This window comes from Tursiops truncatus, chromosome 5 (assembly GCF_011762595.2).
Source record: "Tursiops truncatus isolate mTurTru1 chromosome 5, mTurTru1.mat.Y, whole genome shotgun sequence".
Lineage (NCBI taxonomy): Eukaryota > Metazoa > Chordata > Mammalia > Artiodactyla > Delphinidae > Tursiops > Tursiops truncatus.
The window spans coordinates 67,725,111-67,747,286 of NC_047038.1; the positions used below are offsets into that span (position 1 = coordinate 67,725,111).

The following is a 22,176-nucleotide window of genomic DNA, read 5'->3' on the forward strand; positions in this document are numbered from 1 at the left end:
AAAGAAAAATAAAACTACATAGAGAAAGAGACCTCAATAGTGCCACCATTAACCACTGTGTGAATTTAAGCAAAACTCTTGAGTCACAGAAGCCAGCTTACCCAGAAGCTACTAACGCTGAAGCTTCAAGGATCCCTCCCAGGCCCTAGGAAGAAGCCTAGCAATGGATTTACACTTAGATCTTCATAAAATTTGCAAAAGATATCTTAACTGCAATTGATTCTAATTGCTGTCTTTTCCTATGTTGATTTCTGTCACACTGAAGTGTTTGTGAGCACTTCAGGAATCTGGCTAAGGGGAATTTGAATTAGGAATGCATGCTGTCTGATACACTGAAATTTTAAGTAGCTTCCACTATATTACCCATTCCAGAGTACAAATGGCTTCTAAGAACACTTCTACTGTCCACCAGCACAACTTACTCAGCTTTGAAACACAAAGGCATAGACTGAAGATTATATCATGATATAATTGTGTCCTTTGCCACCCACTATTAAAAGTAAGTGGTCAGTGAAGGAGAAACAAGATTGTCAATGAATGGAGCCAGAAGCTAATCTGTGAGAAATTCTTTCACTTATCGAACATTTTAATGTAAAAATGAAAATGGAAAATTTATCAACACAGTTAAAACGGAAGGTGTCTCTTGTCAAGATATTCAACAATGAGCATATGTAAGCATAAAAGCATATTTGGGCAGGTTTCGAGTTGAGCAAAATAGAATTTATCAGAATTACTCTGTTTGCTGATCATAATATGAGTACATCTGTGTGTAAAGTCACATGGTTTATGCATCTCAATGATAAAAATGTATATTTCAATTTCAGTCATACAAGAGGAAAAGCGGAATTTTCTCTCATTTTTCCTATAGAAAATATTACAAAACCCTTTCAGTAGGTAGAAGGTAGAGGCATTCTATTAGTTTGCTAGGGCTGCTACAGTAAGTATCGCAGACTGGGTGGATTAAACAAAAGAAATTTATTTTCTTGTGGTTTTAGAGGCTGGAAGTCCAAAATCAAGGTGTCAGCAGGTTTGGTGTTTCCTTGGGTCTCCCTCCTTGCCTTGCAGATGGCAACCTTGTGATTGAGTCTTCACATGGTCCTTTCTCTGTGAGCACACATTCCTGGTGTCCCTTTGTGTATCCTAATCTCCTCTTCTTCAAAGGATACCAATCAGATTGGATTACGGCCCACCCTACAGGCCTCATTTTAACTCGAAGGCCCTATCTTCATTCTGAGATAACTAGGGGTGAGGGTCTCAACACACAAATTTTGGGGGAACACAATTCAGCCCATAACAGACACTAAGAGTATGCAGCCATAAAATGTAATTAAAAAGTAACTTTTGTAAACAATTAACAATTTTTTAACATCTTTATTGGAGTATAATTACTTTACAATGGTGTGTTAGTTCCTGCTTTATAACAAAGTGAATCAGCTATACATATACATACATCCCCATATCTCCTCCCTCTTGCGTCTCCCTTCCACCCTCCCTATCCCACCCCTCTAGGTGGTCACAAAGCACCAAGCTGATCTCCCTGTGCTATGCAGCTGGTTCCCACTAGCTATCTATTTTACATTTGGTAGTGTAACCACCAATGTTCATGTCACTCTCTCACTTCGGATTTTGGGATGTTTTCAACATTTGTCATCTTTTTTAAATGTGCAATTTGTTACAATTTATTTTCTCATGTGAAAGATACATTCACTTTTGTACTGAGTTTTTTATTCATAATTTGCTTTGTATTCCTTCAAGAGAGCTGCTTGCCCTCCATATTGCACTGGATTCGGTTGTTACAAAAAGGAGAATCCATTCCCATCTCATAGATTCAATATCTTTATAGGTTCAATTGATTAATCTCTAAAATAGAAATCATTTTATTGATGTTGAAAAATGTGTAGTTTCCATTTCAATACAAGATATCTGCATTTTGCAAAGAAATGGTCATCTCTGAAATGTCATATATTGAAATTGTTTCCTAGAAGGCCATAAATAAAGTGCGTTTTTCCTAATATACAACTGTCCTTAAATCCAGACATTAAATTCCTTGCCATGTTATTATATTTCATGTCTTGTTCCTACCTCTCTATATAAAAGTCATAAGTAGAAAAACGTTTAAATACCAATGAAGGAAATGTTGCCTAGTGACACCAGCAGTATCTACATGAGCCTTCCCTTGCCAAGAGGACAAACGTATGAAAGTTTACGTTTCTATATTATAGTCTATACATCATTCTTTAATGAGGTACTAATTGTGTAAACCTGTGTAGAGTTTCTCCTGGATCATCAGCATGCCCTTGAGTATGATCTAAGTTTTGCCTTAGGTCTAAGGAGATAGAATCCAGAAGAGGAAATAGACTGAATGACCTCAAGAGCTGGCCTGTTTGACAGATAAGCAGGGCAGTAGTGAGAGAGAGAAATTGGGAAGTTGATTCATAAAATCCTCATATTTTGCATTTCAAGAAATCTAACTCACACTCATTCACGATTCTATCATTTTATGTTTAATTTCATGTTTGAAGTCACATAAAAGTAATGAAGCTTGTCAAGCAATCTCACTTTAAACAAGTAAGAAGAATTTAGGTCAGATTTCAGGTGCTAAATGCCTCTCTTGTTTCATAATAATCACGGTTCACCTTCATGTGGCAAGGTTTGAAGTAAAATATTTGGGGTTTTTTAGGACAAAGCTGCTTTGAAAAGCCTAAAGAAAGTACAGTTCAAAGTAAATAACCGCAATTTTATTTTTCAAAATTTAAATTTCATGAGCTTCTTAATTTAGGTCTGGATTTCTACATTCTAGGATCTAAAATTAATGATATTTACCAGCTTTTGTTCCAACCAAAACAATAGCAGAAAAAGGATTTAAAACACTCATGCATGGTCTTAGGTCAAAAAATAATTGCAAAATGTGCTCCTATTAAGGGTAAAAGATCTGATTAGCCAGGTCGTTAAAATCAAGCAAGAGTAGAATAGGGCATGGTCATAATTCGTGTCACTCTTCTAATTTTCTTGTTTCGTCCTCTGGAACTCTACTCAAATAGCCCCACATAGCAAGAAAAAAAGTATTATCCATTCTTCTCTTAACCCAAGCTAAAAACCAAGAAGTTTCTTAATGGTGGTTAATGTTAACTTGGGGATGAATTAACCAATCATCTCTCTAGTTATGAGTATTTTTTTTAGCTAAAGAACATTTATTTGTTTTTCACTAAGACTTTTTCTTGAGGACATAACTAAACCACATCACCACCCCCCATCCCAATGTGAAGAAGGGTTAGTACAGTGAATGTTATAAAGCAGATAGGAACAGTTTGAAGGACTGGAACCAACATTAACTGGCAAAAACCAACTTCCATCTAAATCACAATAAAAATGTTTAAGTAAAAAAAAGGAGAGGACGGGGGGAAAGGGGGTTTCAGATTGAACAAGATCCTCACATTTCATCCAATACATTCAATCCTGGCTAGAGTGCACCAAAATGGAAACAGGATTACTATAATACAAAACTTCCACTGCAGCGCACTGTACACAGCTGTGTTCCAAGCCCACCCGGTCCCCCTAATGCTTCCAAACTCAACTCTTTCCTTGCCTGTTGTGCCTGTCGACAAAGGAGCACCTGGATCTTCTCTTTAATCCAGTCTTTGTTATAAGGCTGGTTTGTCTGGGTATCAGCTCAGTAAACAAGGCAGTTGAGGTCTGCCAGGTCATCAACAGAATCAAACAACTGACTGATATCATATGTGATAGAGGGGCTGTTGGGATTCATTCTCTTCAGATGTTCTTCATACATTTTACAAACACCTTCCATGCATTCATTTACAGATTCATAGTCAGCATAAGTTCTGCCTTCTGGCCTCTGGGTAGGCTGTTACCAGCAAAATGGTGTGAGACATCGCACCAAACTCTTTCTCTGCAGCCACTCCTGACTCGGCCGCTGCACCTAGTTATGACTATTTTGAAGAGCTTGCCCAGTTTCCTCCAGAGAACAACCAATAGTACAGTCCTTCTCATTCCAAAGCACATCTTTATACTCTGAGCCATTCTGCACACAAGTTTTAGAGGGAACTAAACAAGAGTAGAAGAGATGGGTGGCTACGCTAGAAGATGAGCATGATATTTTGACAGCCCTGCTTTCTTTGAGATCAACTTATATTTTGCACTTCTTGGTGAGGTTATAGTCAATAGAAAAATATAATACATCTCATCTAGATTGAGACATTTCTGCTTTCTTCATTATATTGTGGATACCCTCTTGCTCTCCCCACACTGGGATAGCATCCAAGGATGAGGAGGTGAAAATACAGTGGATATCAGTTCTGAGATTAAGACAGAAAATGGACAAATATTTGGTAGTCAGCATAGCATGCAAAGGATATACTGGATATCTTTCAAGAGCAAAATATAGTCTGGATAGTTAACTTCAAAGCATAATTTTATGCACTGAAAGATATGGCTCTTCTCTTTACTTAACTCAAACATGATCTATAAAATATCAAATGTAAGAAAAGGATTCAGGAGAATAAATATCTATGGCAATGACAGATTTGACCAAAAAGAAAAAAAGTTGAAGTAAAATTTTTGAAAAAAATTCAAGTGCATCCCATCTGTGCTTCTTGTCACATTATTTTTATCCTCAAATTTACATATTGTATTTACAAATGTTTCTGTTCTCAGGTTAATTTTAAGAGCTCAAGTTGGGTATTTAAATGTTTGAATTAAGCATAACAACTAAATAAATATGAGAACACAAATCTTGGATGTTAAATGCATATAGAAGACTATCAAATTTGTCTTCTTAATCCTCAGCCAACACTTGAGTTCAGTTCCATCTAATAATCCACTAGAGATTCCACTGTATTGTCCAACCATCAACCCACAATTCTCTAAATACATTACTTTTTCTTCCTCAGCAAAGTACTGCTTTACATTGTTTCCTTACTTCAATCAATATTATCAACATTCTTTCAATTATTTAAAATACAAATTTCAGCATCTTCATTTTCTCTTTCATCTCTTTCATCTCCAAATAAGTTCTAAAGACACTGCCTTCCAAAATCTCCTCTTTTATTAACTTAGGCAAGGTTTTCATCATTCTCGTCTCAACTACTACAATAAACTCCTAATTCATTTTAATGTTCAAACACTACCTCTTTCTAGTTACCCTGACATAGACATCACATCAATTTTTTTTTTAATTCACTATTTTCACCATGACATTCCATCACCCTGGATCAAATCCTTCAATAATTATTTACCACCTACTCTAACAATTTTAAGCTTTCTAGTCTGTTACCTACTTTCTCACACTGCCTACCAAATTCTCATACTTCAAGAGTTAATCTGGTCTTACCTCTTCTCTGATTTTTCTTTACCCTGTGTCATTAGAAGCAGTATGGTAGAGTAGGAAACATTTACTCTGAGGCTTCAGGTGACTGTGAGATGAAATCCCAGCCCTGTCATCTATCCACTGGGAAGAACAAATTAAACCCTTGAAGCTTGGCTTCATTATATGCAATACACGAGATAATAAAGCCAAATTCCTACGGCCAATGAAAGATTAAATGAAACAGTGTATGTAAAGTACTAGCAAGGACAAATGATTTTACTTGGCAGATTATTAAATACTAATCCATATTTCTAAATATAATAGTAAAGTGTTGTTAACATTATGACCTTGACTCACCAAATGATGCCTAAACATTTATTAAACAAAAAAGAAATATCTGTAGCAAACTCTTATTACTACCATACATTCTTGTTCTATGAGCCCTTTGAAAATTGATAATATATACCTGGTGTATGTCCTTCATTTAACTAGAATTCTTTATTAACAAAAAAATAAATAAATAATAATTCCCTCAAATGACATATCCACAAACAGCCAGACAAAACTTAATATATTTAATGGTTAAGGAATGAGTGTGAAGATTTTTTGAATTTAGAAAGACCTGAATGGAAAATTTCTAACCATCCTTTTAGAATTATGATTCTTCTGAGTGAAATGACTGACGAAGAAGAAAGTGACATTTCTAAATATTCAAGGGAGACCCCAAGCAAAATCTGCAACTCTTCTAAGAAAGAACTGTCATACAATATCAAGTTGTGCTGGCAGAGCAGTCCATATCCTCTAAGAGGCAGGAGGACAAGCGGGTGACTCAAGTGGTCTAGCTGTAAGAAGCATGGTGGTAGCGAGCGGAGAGATTATAAGGAACTGATGGGGTAAGAGGGACATTCAGAAACTAAGAAATAATAGTGAAGTGGTAGCTGGGTGCTTATCTTTAGCTTACACAAAAATAATCATTTTAAGGGACATAATTCAGTAACATTTTACCAACTTGGTAGAGATTATGAAGCTAGCAATTTCAACCATGTAGAAAAATATACTCAAAAATCTGCAGAAGAAAAAAAAAGCTTTCAGCCATCTTTATTATTTTGTAAAGAACTGAATGACTCTCATTATCAGCTTTCCAGTTTATAGTGTATTTTAAAAGAACAAGGGTTGAAATAAGTGATAGAATAGAGCACCTAGGAAACAGAAAAAAAGAAATTGGCAACTAAATACCTGACATAAAGGACAAAAGGAGAAAACACACAAAAATCCAAAGCACAGCATTCCGAGGATTTTATTACAAGTTCTCTCAGCCTTATATTTTTCAATTGCTCCAGGGGCTTCACTTAACTTTTTAACAGTACAGTGACTAGTATTCTGAATGAAGAACCTTCTTAATTTTACTCATCCTCTGAAAAACTCTCCCTAAAATATATTGCATAATTTCCTCCATTATTATACATATTATGTAGATTCTAATATAATATTTTTTCTTGAGATATTGCTGTAAAAAGCTAAAATACTTAAATACTCTGAGAATAAAATATATGTTCTCTTTACTCTGTGAATTATATAGAAATTGTGTTCAAGCTAATAAGTATGGTCCTCTTGTTTGATAGATCTCAACAACACTCTGGATTAATGCCTAGTGACAAATATTGACTAAATATAAGACTAAATCACATTAATGATAAACATGCATTGAATACTTTTTATGGTCCGATACTGGGTCATACTCTGCCTGTTTTATCTTACTTAATAGTCTCAATCATTTTTATGCTATAACTGTAATTATTATTCTTATTTTACAGTTGAGAAAACTGATGCATACAAACGTAAATTAATCTTTCCATATTCCTAATGAAAAGGGACAATAGTATATATGTTGTGATTCCCTGATTTGTCACTTTCCAAAACAGTTGTACAAAGTACTGTGTTAACATAATTAAGAGTTTCTGACATCTAACACATTTGGGAAACTTAAGGTTAGGTTCAATATATTTCACACAGGACTTTTGAATGATTTTAATATCTTAAGGGGTACTAGGTCTCCAAGAAGGGTACATAAAATGTAGACTAACATTCAGTTAATCTCACCATTATTTGTTCATGCACTCCACTTTTCTTAGAGCATCTTGAAAAACTAGTTTTTCTTGGGACAAACTTAGAAAACAGCTTATTTATAAAAAGTACAATAATTGTTTTCATACAATCATCAGTTCTTTGATACAAAGTTGAGAACGTAATGCCAAAAAAACACAATTCATAGGGCTTCCCTGGTGGCTCAGTGGTTGAGAGTCCACCTGCCGATGCAGGGGACACGGGTTCATGCCCTGGTCCGGGAAGCTCCCACATGCCGTGGAGTGGCTGGGCCCGTGAGCCATGGCCACTGAGCCTGCGAGTCCAGAGCCTATGCTCTGCAACAAGAGAGGCCACAACAGTGAGAGGCCCGCATACCACCAAAAAAAAAAAAAAAAAACCACAATTCATAAAAATAATTCTGTTTTTCCAAATATAGTACACACGGTGTTATGGGTTGAATTGTGTCCCCCAAAGAAGGTATGTGGAAATTCTAATCTCCAGGTCTTCAGAATATTACCTTATTTGAAACTAGAGTTGTAACCCATGTAATTAGTTCAGATGGGGTCATACTGGAGTAGGGTAGGGCCTTATTCTGATATGACTGGTGTCCTTATACGAGGAGGAGACACAGGAAGGAGAATACCATGTGAAAACACAGACACACTGGGAAAATGCCATGTGATGACACAGGTGGCAGTTGCAAGCCAAGCAACAGACTGACAGCCACTAACAAACAGGCAAGGAAGGAGTCTACTAAGTGTCTTGGTGGAGCATGGCCCCGCAGATACCTAGATTTTGAACTTCTCCAGAACTGTAAGATAATAAATTTCAACTCTCTTAAGTCACCCAGTATATGGCACTTTCTTACAGCAACCCTAAGGAAACCAATATGCATGGGTTACAAGAACACAAAATACTGATATCTTAAACATGGGATAAAATATAGAATATTCAGGGCTTCCCTAGTGGCGCAGCAGTTGAGAGTCCGCCTGCCGATGCAGGGGACACGGGTTCGTGCCCTGGTCCGGGAAGATCCCACATGTCACGGAGCAGCTAGGCCCGTGAACCATGGCCGCTGAGCCTGCGCGTCTGGAGCCTGTGCTCCGCAGCGGGAGAGGCCGCAGCAGTGAGAGGCCCGCGTACCGAAAAAAAAAAAAAAAAAAAAGAAAGCTGGAGTAGCAATATTCATATCAGATAAAATAGACTTTAAAATAAAGAATGTTACAAGAGACAAGGAAGAACACTACATAATGATCAATCCAAGAAGAAGATCTTACAATTATAAATATATATGCACCCAACATAGGAGCACCTCAATACATAAGGCAACTGCTAACAGCTATAAAAGAGGAAATCGACAGTAACACAATAATAGTGGGGGACTTTAACACCTCACTTAAACCAATGAACAGATGATCCAAACAGAAAATTAAGAAGGAAACAGAAGCTTTAAATGACACAATAGACCAGATACATTTAATTGATATTTATAGGACATTCCATCCAAAAACAGCAGATTACACTTTATTCTCAAGTGCACACGGAACATTCTCCAGGATAGATCACATATTGGGTCACAAATAAAGCCTCAGTACATTTAAGAAAATTGAAATCATATCAAGCATCTTTTCTGACCACAAGGCTATGAGATTAGAAATCAATTACAGGGAAAAAAAAACGTAAAAAAACAAACACATGGAGGTTAAACAATACGTTACTAAATAACCAAGAGATCACTGAAGAAATCAAAGAAGTCAAAAAATACCTAGAGACAAATTACAATGAAAACACAACAATCCAAAACCTATGGGATGCAGCAAAAGCAGTTCTAAGAGGGTAGTTTATAGCAATACATATAAGCCTACCGCAAGAAACAAGAAAAACCTCAAATAAACAATCTAACCTTACACTTAAAGGAACTAGAGAAAGAAGAACAAACAAAACCCAAAGTTAATAGAAGGAAAGAAATCATAAAGATCAGAGCAGAAATAAATGAAATAGAAACAAAGAAAACAATAGCAAAGATCAATAAAACTAAAAGCTGGTTCTTTGAGAAGATAAAAAAATTGATAAATCTTTAGTGAGACTCATCAAGAAAAAGAGGCAGAGGACTCAAACGAATAAAATTAGAAATGAAAAAGGAGAAGTTACAATGGACACTGCAGGAATACAAAGCATCGTAAGAGACTACTAAAAGCAACTCTATGCCAATAAAATGGACAACCTGGAGGAAATGGACAAATTCTTAGAAAGGTATAACCTTCCAAGACTGAACCAGAAATAAATAGAAAATATGAGCAGACCGATCACAAGTAATGAAATTGAAACTGTGATTAAAAATCTTCCAACAAACAAAAGTCCAGAACCAGATGGCTTCACAGTAGAATTCTATCAAACATTTAGAGAAGAGATAACACCCATCCTTCTCAAACTCTTCCAAAAAATTGCAGAGGAGGGAACACTCCCAAACTCATTCTAGGAGGCTACCATCACCCTGATACCAAAACCAGAGAGAAATACTACAAAAAAAGAAAATTACAGGGCTTCCCTGGAGGTACAGTGGTTGAGAATCTACCTGCTAGTGCAGGAGACACAGGTTCAAGCCCTGGTCTGGGAAGATCCCACATGCCATGAAGCATTAAGCCCACATGCCAGAGCTACTGAACCTGTGCTCTAGAGCCCACGAGCCACAGCTACTGAAGCTCGCACGTCTAGAGCCCATGCTCCGCAACAAGAGAAGCCACCACAATGAGAAGCCCACAAACCGTATGAAAAGTATGCCCAGCTCTCTGCAACTAGAGGAAGCCCATGTGCAACAACGAAGACCCAACGCAGCCAAAATAAATAAATAAATAAATTTTTGAAAATAAAAAAAAGAGAAAATTACAGACCAATATCACTGATGAATACAGATGCAAAAATCCTCAACAAAATACTAGCAAACAGAATCCAACAACACATTAAAAGGATCATACACCATGATCAAGTGGGATTTTCCCAGGGATGCAAGGATTCTTCAACATACACAAACCAATCAATGTGATACACCACATTAACAAACTGAAGGATAAAAACCATGTGGTATTCTCAATAGATGCTGAAAAAGCTTTTGACAAAATTCAACACCCATGTATGATAAAAACTCTCCAGAAAGTGGGCACAGAGGGAACCTATCTCAACATAATAAAGGCCATATATGACAAACTCACAGCAAACATCATTCTCAATGGTGAAAAACTGAAAGCATTTCCTCTAAGATCAGGAACAAGACAAGGATGTCCACTCTTGCCAGTATTATTCAAAATAGTTTTGGAAGTCCTAGCCATGGCAATCAGAGAAGAAAAAGAAATAAAAGGAATCCAAATTGGGAAAGAAGTAAAACTGTCACTGTTTGTAGATGACATGATACTATACATAGGTAAGCCTAAAGATGCCACCAGAAAGCTACTAGAGCTAATTAATGAATTTGGTAAAGCTGCAGGATACAAAATTAATGCACAGTAATCTCTTGCATTCCTGTACACTAACAACAAAAAATCTGAAAGAGAAATTAAGGAAACACTCCCATTTACCATTGCAATAAAAAGAATAAAATACCTAGGAATAAACCTAAGGAGACAAAAGCCCTGTATGCAGAAAACTATAAGACACTGATGAAAGAAATTAAAGATGATACAAACAGATGGAGAGATATACCACGTTCTTGGATTGGAAGAATCAACATTGTGAAAAATGACTATACTACCCAAAGCAATGACTACAGATTCAATGCAATCTCTATCAAACTACTGCTGGCATTTTTCACAGAACTAGAACAAAAAAATTCACAATTTGTATGGAAACACAAAAGACCCCGAATAGCCAAAGCAATCTTGAGAAAGAAAAACAGAGCTGGAGGAATCAGGATCCCAGACCTAAGACTATACTACAAAGCTACAGTAATCAAGACAGTATGGTATTGGCACACAACCAGAAATATAGATCAATGGAACAGGATAGAAAGCCCAGAGATAAACCCAAGCACCTATGGTCAACTAATCTATGACAAAGGAGGCAAGGATATACAATGGAGAAAAGACAGTCTCTTCAATAAGTGGTGCTGGGAAAACTATGCAGCTATCTGTAAAAGAATGAAATTAGAACACTTACACCATACACGAAAATAAACTCCAAATGGATTAAAGACTTAAATGTAAGACAGGACACTATAAAAATCTCAGAGGAAAACATAACATAAATCACAGAAAGATCTTTTTTGACCCACCTCCTAGAGTAATGGAAATAAAAACAAAAATAAATAAATGGGACCTAATGAAACTTATAAGCTTTTGCACAACAAAGGAAACCGTAAACAAGATGAAAAGACAACCCTCAGAATGGGAGAAAATATTTGCAAACGAATCAATGGACAAAGGATTAATCTCAAAAATACATAAACAGCTCATGAAGCTCAGTATTAAAAAAACAAACAACCCAATCAAAAAATGGGCAGAAGACCTAAATAGACATCTCTCCAAAGAAGACATACAGATGGCCAAGAGGCACATGAAAAGCTTCTCAACATCACTAATTATTAGAGAAATGGAAGTCAAAACTACAATGAGGGGGCTTGCCTGGTGGTGCAGTGGGTGAGAGTCCTCCTGCCGATGCAGGGGACACAGATTCGTGCCCCGGTCTGGGAAGATCCCACATGCCGCGGAGCGGCTAGGCCTGTGATCCATGGCCGCTGAGCCTGCACGTCCAGAGCCTGTGCTCTGCAACGGGAGAGGCCACAACAGTGAGAGGCCCGTGTACAAAAAAAAAAAAAAAAAAAACTACAATGAGGTATCACCTAACACCAGTTAGAATGGGAATCATCAGAAAATCTACAAACAACAAATGCTGGAGAGGGTGTGGAAAAAAGGGAACCCTCTTGCACTGTTGGTGGGAATGTAAATTGATATAGTCACTACGGAGAACAGTATGGAGGTTTCTTAAAAAACTAAAAATAGAATTACCATATGACCCAGAAATCCCACTACTGGGCATATACCAGAGAAAACCATAATTCAAAAAGACACATGCACCCCAATGTTCATTGCAGCACTGTTTACAATAGCCAGGTCATGGAAGCAACCTAAATGCCCATCAACAGACAAATGGATAAAGAAGATGGTGTACATACATACAATGGAGTACTACTGAGCCATAAAAAGGAATGAAATTGGGTCATTTGTAGAGACGTGGATGGACCTAGAGACTGTCATACAGAGTGAAGTAAGTCAGAAAGAGAAAAACAAATATTGTATATTAACACATATATGTGGAATCTAGAAAATTCGTACAGATGAACTGGTTTGCAAGGCAGAAATAGAGACACAGATGTAGAGAACAAACGTATGGACAGCAAGGGGGGAAAGTGGGTGGGGGGTGGTGGTGGGATGAATTGGAAGATTGGGATTGACATATATACACTAATATGTATAAAATAGATAACTAATAAGAACCTGCTATATAAAAAATAAATCTAAAAAAATAAAACTGTCAACATTTTAAAACGTAGATTGCAAAAAAAATAATCAAATGTATCACATTTATTTTTAAAAAAGGGTACTATAAATAGGTCCCCAAGTTTTAATTTTTCATACTTGGTATCCATAAGATACCAAGTACATTAGCTTAATTGGTTCAGAAGACTTAGTACAACTTCTAAAAGCAATGCATATATATTAGAAGACAGCATCAAGACATATACCTTTGAAAATTTCCCTTCTATGAAAGGAATTCCTATAACATTTGCTTTTTTGATAGACTTGGAGGCAGACCTTGGCCTAAGATTACACATTTTAAGAGTATTTAATTGGACAGAATAGCCCCCAGGTACATAACACAATGAAAAAGGAAGCACTTACAACGATGACACTCAAAATACAATTTAAAATTAATGCTATCATTTTTCTAGCCACATTGTCAATTAGTTAAATTATTTAATATGATGTAAAGCTATTTGCCTGAGATTTCATATAGGTAATTTTTATTTATTTGGAGGGCTGGTCCAAAGCACAAAAATACCCTTCTTTCTTCTCAGTCCTTCCTCCCAGTTATCTTCACCTTGTCTGATCATGCTTTCCTGCTACTGCAATTTAGTCATTAGTTCAGAACTTATAAAATGAATAGACAGCACAATAAAATATTGCCTGTATTCCATCTAGAAGTCACTCCCAGGTAAAAGATTCTTATTCTGTCCTTATATTTTGCTGTTTAATACAGTAAATCCTATAATAACTGTACCTATTACATCTCATCAAGTCAATGCAGACATATAGATAGCATCAATATATGGAAGGCCCTCAAAAAGGAAAATTCATTGTATAATTTACCTAAACTGACAGTGAAAAGCATAAGCACATCTAAAAAAGTCAGATTAAAGTAATTATTAAAATTTTTAAAACTACTATTATGATACATTAATATTTAACTGAATTAGCATCCTTAGAAAAACAGCAATTCCATGGAAATAAATTTCCCAAGTAACTGAAACTTTTAACTTCATTTTTCTTTTTTGAAGTATAGTTGATTTACAATATTACATTAGTTTCAGGTATACAGCATAGTGATTCAGTATTTTTACAGATTTATACTCCATTGAAAGTTACTATAAGATAATGGCTATAATCCCTTGTGCCATACAATATATCCTCGTTGCTTATCTATTTTGTACATAGTTGTTTGTACCTCTTAATCCCCTACCCCTGTATTTCCCCTCGCCTCTTCCTTCTCCTCAATAATAACCACTAGTTTGTTTTCTATATCTGTGAGAATTTCATTCTTTTTTATAGCTGAGTAATACTTCACTTTATATATATACAACTTCATTACCCATTCATCTATTGATGGACACTGGGTTGCTTCCACATCTTGGCTATTGTAAATAGTGCTTCTATGAACACCTGGGTGTTTGTATCTTTTCAAATTAGTGGTGGGTTTTTTTTCTGGATATATACCCAGCAGTGCAATTGCTGGATCATATGGTAGTTCTATTTTTAGTTTTTGGAGGAATGAAACTTGCAACTTTAAAAGATAAACTTTGGAAAAGAAGTCCTCACCCCTACAGGTAGAAATTTCTAAATACATGGCCTACATCCTTGTGACTTCTAGTAGGTAACTAAGAAGTACTTGAACGTCAATTAACATTAGCCTGTAAGAGTTGAACCAGTAAATTTAACACATAAGGAATAAAATGAGCTATTACAGAAACTTGCCTGAAGGACCAGATTTCTCGTAGATCAGTGCTTAAAGAGCAGTCTGAAAATATAACTGCACCATTGTTAAATGTGAAAAATGTAAGTATCTGATCAACAGTGTTACAACACCCACAGAAAGACTATCTAGATAGCTGCAGTAGGCAGAATAATGCCCTGTAAACTGTGCAGCCCCCAATCCTCAGAACCTGTGAGTATGTCACTTTATTTGGCAAAAGAGATCTTGCACGTGTGATTAAGTTAAGGATCTGGAGATGGGGAGATAAGTATTACCCAGGTGGACCCTGAGTCATTATAAATGAAAGAGAGTGGCAGGAGAACCAGAGACATAGATTTGAAATATTACTCTGATGGCTTTGAAGATGGAAGGGACCCAGGAACTAAGCAATACAGGCAGGGTTCTAGAAGCTGGAAGAAGCAAGGAAACACATTGTCCACTAGAGCCTCCTGAAGAAACACAGCCCTGCTGACACTTAAATTTTAGCCTGATGGACCCTTTCCAGACTTCTGACCTCCAGAACTGTAAAACGTACGTTGTTTTAAGCCACTAACTTTGTGGTAATTTGTTACAGCAGCTATAGATAACTAATACGGTGGGCTTCATAGAGTACTGAAAACATACTGAAAAAGAACAAAATATCGGAAAGATGTTTTTATTCAGCATTACCAAAGGAGAAAGACTCTGAAGTGCACTAGTTATTGGAAAGGTATACTCTTTTTGGTCAGGAGACTTTAATGGGTTTTTAAGCAACTTGGATAAAAAAATTCCCCAAACAGTGCAATTCTCTTTGATTTGCTTCAGTGCTCCTCATGAAAACTTCTAGTGACCAAATTGGCATCTAGGATATAAAATAAGAAGAAAGTGCTCAGAGTAGTGAATTGTACTATAAAAATGGCATTGTCTCCACTACAAATGAGCCAAAAGTAGGAGCATCTCCTGATCCTTTTGAGTCCATTTAAAAAGATGCATCTCAACAAATTATCTGCCCTCCCGCCCACTGCCCATAGCTGAGGATTAGATTGATGACCATTCTTTCAGAGGTCTGGGTGTCTTGCCATGATTCCTTCATTGACACCTTTATCTCACTTTTTAATTTTGACACTTACTTGAATATATATATATACTGTAAATTATATGAAATATTTTAAAATATTCAACATTTAATAATTAGATAATTAAACAAATATTTAAATAGTTCTGGGGAATTATTGCAGTAACTACAAATATTATAGTAAATATATTTTGAGGGCTTACTATGTACCAGGCACTATACCATAAACTGTTAAAACCATAATCTCTTTAATCCTCAAAATAATTTCTGAAGCATCGCACAGTGAAGAAACGATACTTAGAATAGCTAAGTAACTTGTCCAAAGTCACATAATAAGGATCCAGAAGTTGAATCCCCGTGTGTCTGACTGCAAAGCCCCAAGCTCTGAACTATAATCACTGTAATATAACAATGCTCTTGGGGGTTACTTATGGCTTTTTGCTCACAGCAAATTGTCCCCAAGAGCTAGATTTTTGAAATTCTTGAATGATGTCTCTACTGGTTTTTCCTAGCTTGTTATCAGAATCTAATTCAGATCTCCCACAGAACTTAGAAAGCAAAGCTTATTAAAAACTATGACCAAATTATAGCTCATCGGCTATTACTCTAGGAGAGCACTTTATCTACAAGTTGTCTTTGGTGAAACCTTAGCCTTGAAAATTATTTTAAGATAAAATAATACTATCTATTCTAGTAAATTACTAACTCAAAAGAATTTGCCACACTGTTTTATAATCACTGGCAAAATGTTTTCCTAGTTACAGTATATCCTACCTGGGATAAAGAACCAGGCAGTACTTGGATTTGTATCCCTGTCTATGGCAGATCCTTGAGAAAAATCTCCTCCATGAAGCCTGAAAAACACACCACCAACACCCACTCGAAACAAGTCTCTCTTCTTGTGGGAAGCTGGAGGCATTAGCAGACTGTATATATTGTAACTGCTGTCCTAAACAAGTTGCCTTAAGGTCTTTGTGCCATTTTCCAAAACTAGAGACTGCATACTGCAATAAGGAAGGAGAACACCAAATACCCTCTAGTTACCTAGAAATTTCTTGCTCCATATTTCTATTTAAAAATAGAGATAAATTTTCTCTGAAGCGTCAAAACTGAGGTAAGAAAATTATGCTTGAATGTCATCCAAAGACCCATAAGTTCTCCCCTGAGATGAAGGAGCCAGAAATCACCCCTTTGCAAGAGTTATTTAAAAGAATAATGATAACTTGGAACCTAGACCCACTAGGACAAGTGAATAATTTCACCTTTAGGCAGAGGACCAGAAATAGTTCAACTAACTTCTGAATATTGTTTAAGATTGAATTTGATCAGAAAATAAATGAATAGTAAAACCATTTTGTCTAGTCTATGTCTCTTCATGTCCTGAAATTTCTGTCTCATTGTAATTTAAAAAATCAAAGCAGAGTGTTTTCCAGAAAGGTCCATTACCCCTGACTTGGGCAAATACTAGACCTATCTAGAGATGACAGGTATTAGCTTTGAATATATCTGTGATTTATTAAATGAGTGAATGAATAAATGCATGATGGAAATGTAGGTTGATAAAGCATGTGAGGTTGGAGAAAAAAATCAATCTGAATAAGGCTTTACAAGGGCAGTGTTTAATTTATCTTTAAAATTCAATTTGTTTAAATGAATATAAACCACTAGACCCAAGAACAGGAAAAGCTGATTATAAATGTTAATTAAAAATATTTAATTTTCTGGGCATGATGAGCCACATGAAGAAATACTATTCACACTCAGATAATTCTCAGAGAACTGCCAAGCAAAGAAAAAAATTTTGTGGCAAATATAAGTATAAACAACTGCTGTCTGCCTGTCTAGCCATGCTGATTTAAGTACAGTTTTGAACATATGTTATTAGATAAGTAATAACAGAAAGGCAAAGTAAGTATGCAATTGTTAAGTATTTGTTTTCTAATCAAGAAGTTAGACTTATAACTAGCAATATAATCTCACGGATACTAATTGGGTTCATCTAATAAAACTGATTTAAGTAACTGCTGTGTTCCAGGCACTGTCGAGACTCTGGAGTTACGAAGATGAGTAAAGTAGATCCCACTCCTTGGTCAACTCAGAGTCTAGGAGATCAGACAGGTTCACAAAAATTCACCTAAACATGCTCTGAGGAATGAATGTTATGATAAAGATCCTTTCCAATGACTGTGCAAGGACCATTAAGGAACCACAAATTCTGCCTCTGCATTGGCGGAAACTAGGGAACGCTTCATAGAACTGGCCACCTAAGCATCTGGCTTTAAAGGATGGCAATGGAAAAAGGACATCCATGAAGAGATGGCAGCAGTGTGAGTGGATGAAACTAAATGACAGCACTACAGAAAGTGACCAGATGGATGTGGCTAGTACACAGGATTTGTAATGGGCAGTCATTGGAAGCGGGAAAGAATAAGCATGAACCAATAATGATGGAATAGTTGAAATTTCTTCTGGGGAATAAAATGTGGACTGTAACATTATCCATTCATTCATATATCTTTATGACCAATTCGAACTTATAATAGATGTTTTAACGTTTTTCATTTTGGATTCTTACAATTAAGCAAGGGATCAGACTGATGTCAGCAGGCAAGGAGGAAGCTGTGCAAGGATCAGGGGAGTATTTTTAGAAGCTTTTACAGAAGATTAAGGCGGGGGTAAGGAAACGGAAAGAAGAGAAAGGAATAAAAATAGGCCTTGCTGAACAACTGCAAGTGTATTACAGTCTTCCAGGCATGGCCTTTGCACTCAGACTTGCTTTGTTAGAATTCCAGCTCCCCAATTACTAGTTGTGTTACCCTGTGCAAATCATGCTGAACCTCTTCAAGCCTCAGTCCCCTTATCTGTAAAACGGTAAAAACAAATACTATGTATGTCCTAAGGTTAATTCAGACAATGCACACAGAAAATAATCAAAAAAGAGCAGTTATCATTATTATAATTTTTAAATGCATGCATTACCAGTTTGCTCACCTGACAACCACCTTGCATATACCCAAATGTGACCGTGTTTAATAAAAACTCAAATTATTTTATTATTATTATTCTCAAATATTGTAACATACTACATTCAAATAAACTTAACTAATCAAAAAAATTGAGTCAGGAATTCTGCAAAAATGGTGGCAACCATGGAAACATAATTTTGAATCCTCTGAATCTCCATATAAAAACATAAAAAGGCACTACACTGCAAAACTAAGAGCTCACGGACAACATTTACCAAAGACAGGTGACAAGATGCTCTGCACAGCCTCAAAGTAAACGTGAGTGGTTTCAAATCACTAACAGCCACAAGACCTGCTAGGTATCATCACTTTGTGAAAAGAAACAGAGAGAATCAACAGTGTCACTGAAGATCTGAGAACAAAAGAATCCCAAAGTAGCCACTGGGTAGTCGCTGAAAAGTGCCACTGAAAAGTTTTAAGAACTGCAGCTGAATAGAAGGGGTTTTCCCCACTCCAATAGTGTCCCATGGTGAGGGCTGACGGAGCTGGACTAGTTTAATGCATATGACTTCTAAACAAGGACCTTCCAAGCTGCTTCCTGAACAGAACTCCACAGCAAGGAAGAACTATGGGGAATGGCATCAAAATACAGTAGAATAGAGACAAGAGGGAGGAGGAAATGAGAGTTTAGGAACCAAACCAGGAAATCTCAGAAAGTAAGGTGCCATATTATTTAATGCTACACACACACACAAAAGAAAGCAGACTGTGGGAAAATCTACCAAACTACCCAGATTCTTTAAGAGATAAATTAATTGTAAGTGGAAAAAAAAAAAGGAGGGGAGGGAAGATGACAACTTTTGGGTATCACTTGGAGATATAGAGAGCTGAAAAGCCTTCACTCCCAACTTAAAACAAAAATGATATTATGTATGTCTTAGTTCATTTGGGCTGCAATAATGGAATACCATAGACTGGGTGGCTTATAGCCAACAGAAATTTATTTCTCGCAGGTGTGGAGGCTGGGAAGTCCAAGATCAAGGTTCTGACAGATTCAATATCTGGTAAGGATCTGCTTCCTGGTTCACAGATACCACTGTGTCCTCGCATGCTAGAAGGGGCAAGGGAGCTCCCTTGGGTCTCTTTTATAAGGACACTAATCCCATTCATGAGAGCTCCACCTTTATGACCTAATCACCTCCCAAAGGTCCCCAGCTCCTAATACCATCACATTGTGCATTAGGATTTAATACAAAAATTTTAAGGGCACACAAATATTCAGTCTATAGCAATAAATAAACAGCAAGTTGACAACTTGAACTTAACTGAACTGCTAAGGTCACAGGACAACCAAGGGGCCCAAAATATATAAGAAGAGTCAGGTGCCTGCAAGAAGAGACTAGAGGTGAACAGGGATTTAACTGGCCAAGATACATCTGGACACTGATAAGAAGAGATCAAGGGTTGGCAAAATTTTTCTTCATGGGGCCAGATAGTAAATATTTTCAGCTTTGGAGGCCACACAGACTGGATCACAAATACTCAGCTATGTAAAAAAAGACATAGCTAATAGGTAAATGAATGAGCATGGATGTATCCCAATAGAAGCTTATTTAGAAAAAAATTCACAGCGACCATGGTTTGGTGCCCCTGAGCTGGATGTATGGGCAGTTGCTTGAGACTGAGTGTGCCCTGGCAAGAGAGTAAAGCCCCCAGGAACTGCAAATACAGAAAGAGTTTGCATTCTCTTCCTGGGCTTCTCCCCAGGTATTCAGAGAAAAGATCAGGAAAATCATGAGAAAGTCTTTCTCATGAAATAAAATAATAATTCCTAACAATCCAGGTAATATCTTAAAGAGTTATAAGGAGAAATTACAAGGCTGTCAGGAACCTAATTAAAAGAAGTCAGAAAATGAAGGCTCTAAAAAACTACAATTAAATAGTTTAAAATAGAGTAAGGTTAGTGGTCTTCAGTCTCTAGGATGACTCAGAGACAAATATAAGCTGCTTTTTAGGAGAGGATGGGGCAAAAAATTATAGGCAGTGAATTTCCAACAGAAAGGCAAGGAACTTATAGAACCCCTTCCTGAAGATGTTTTTAAAATTGTTTTCTTTTTCTTTTTTTTCATTTTATTGTTTTGTTAATTCAGACAACAGATATAGCATAAGTGGGTTTTCCTGAGAGCAAATGTTTTTTCATGCCCTCTGGTTTTTATAATATTTACTAAGTATGACATTTAATATATATGTCTTTCCAAAGAATGGAATAAATTTCTCAAGATTAGACTTTGGAGAGCACCTATCCAAGCAGATTCACAAAAGTTTAATACAACATATGCATGATAGGGGTATTAAATGACTTCCTATCCCTCGCTACCTACCATTTGAAATAAATAAAATCCTTGAAAATTATGGAAAAAACATGCAACGTCTGTTTCAGATGTTTTGGTGTTTAATGTAGCTACTATTGGGAGAAAGCCCAGAATTCTTATAATATGGGAAAAAATGTCACAATGACTTGTTCATAATGATGTTTATTGTTTCCAATTTTAACTATGGATCCCCTTTTTTTCTTTATATAAATTATTCTGTGCTTAACAGCAATTACATAATCTGAGCATGGGCATTAATTAACTGTTCCTAAAATATGTGCCATTCATTCTTCTTTTTGTTACTTAGCAATATCTTTCTAAATGTCTATGCTTCGTGTAATACACTGTGCTTCTTAGCAATAAAACAGAAATCTCAAACTTGACATTTATATCTTTAACTTAGAATTTTACCCCTCCTTAGTTTTTCTATCTACATGTTAGCCATCTGGTTGGGTTATTAGCCATAACCCCTCTCTCCAAGAAAACAATAAAAGTACTAAAGTTAAGTGTATCAAACTTTGTTATTAGAAAGAAGGTCTTGTAATTTAGGAATTAATGTGCTTGTAATACGAAATGTTTTTCTCCATTATCAATTGTTGGAGTGAATACCTTTGAGATACATGAATCAGTGTGATTTTCAATCTGGGTACATAGGAGGGAGGTGAGAAGACAGGACCAACCTCATGGCCAAGAAAGAATATTCTAATACTTTGGAGAATAGGTACAGTTTAAAGGAGCTCCCTCCAAATTTTTGTTTGGAGATGGGTCTGACTAGGTTTCATCCTAACTGCATCATCTATCAGGTATTTGACCGTGGGAAGGTAGCTTAATCACCTTTAGCCTCAATTCACAGGGGAGTAGAATGAGAACAACAATGTTCTCTTCATAGGGCTTTGAGGAGGAATAAATGAAACAACATAAAGGGCCTAGGATAGTCCTTGGTACTTGGTTTGTATCCAGCAAATGTTCCTTTCCATCTCCTTAGCCCAAGGGCAGTAGCTGTCGTTGTTACTGTCATCGTTGTTGCTGTTGTTTCTGACTAGGAAAGAGACCGACCCTTCCACAACTCTATTTTACCAACCAGAAAGTTGACTGCTTCAGTTTCTACGGTAAATTTGAACATTGATCTAAGTCAGT

The 22,176-nt window shown here is 36.4% G+C and overlaps 1 protein-coding gene and 1 pseudogene across 1 annotated transcript in view; both read right to left on the reverse strand.

Moving 5' to 3' along the window:
• The window catches only part of KCTD8 (potassium channel tetramerization domain containing 8), a 252,532-nt gene that overhangs the window by 200,426 nt on the left and 29,930 nt on the right, over positions 1-22,176 (reverse strand). The window lies entirely within an intron of this gene.
• Positions 3,491-3,890, reverse strand: LOC101331216 (enhancer of rudimentary homolog pseudogene; annotated as a pseudogene).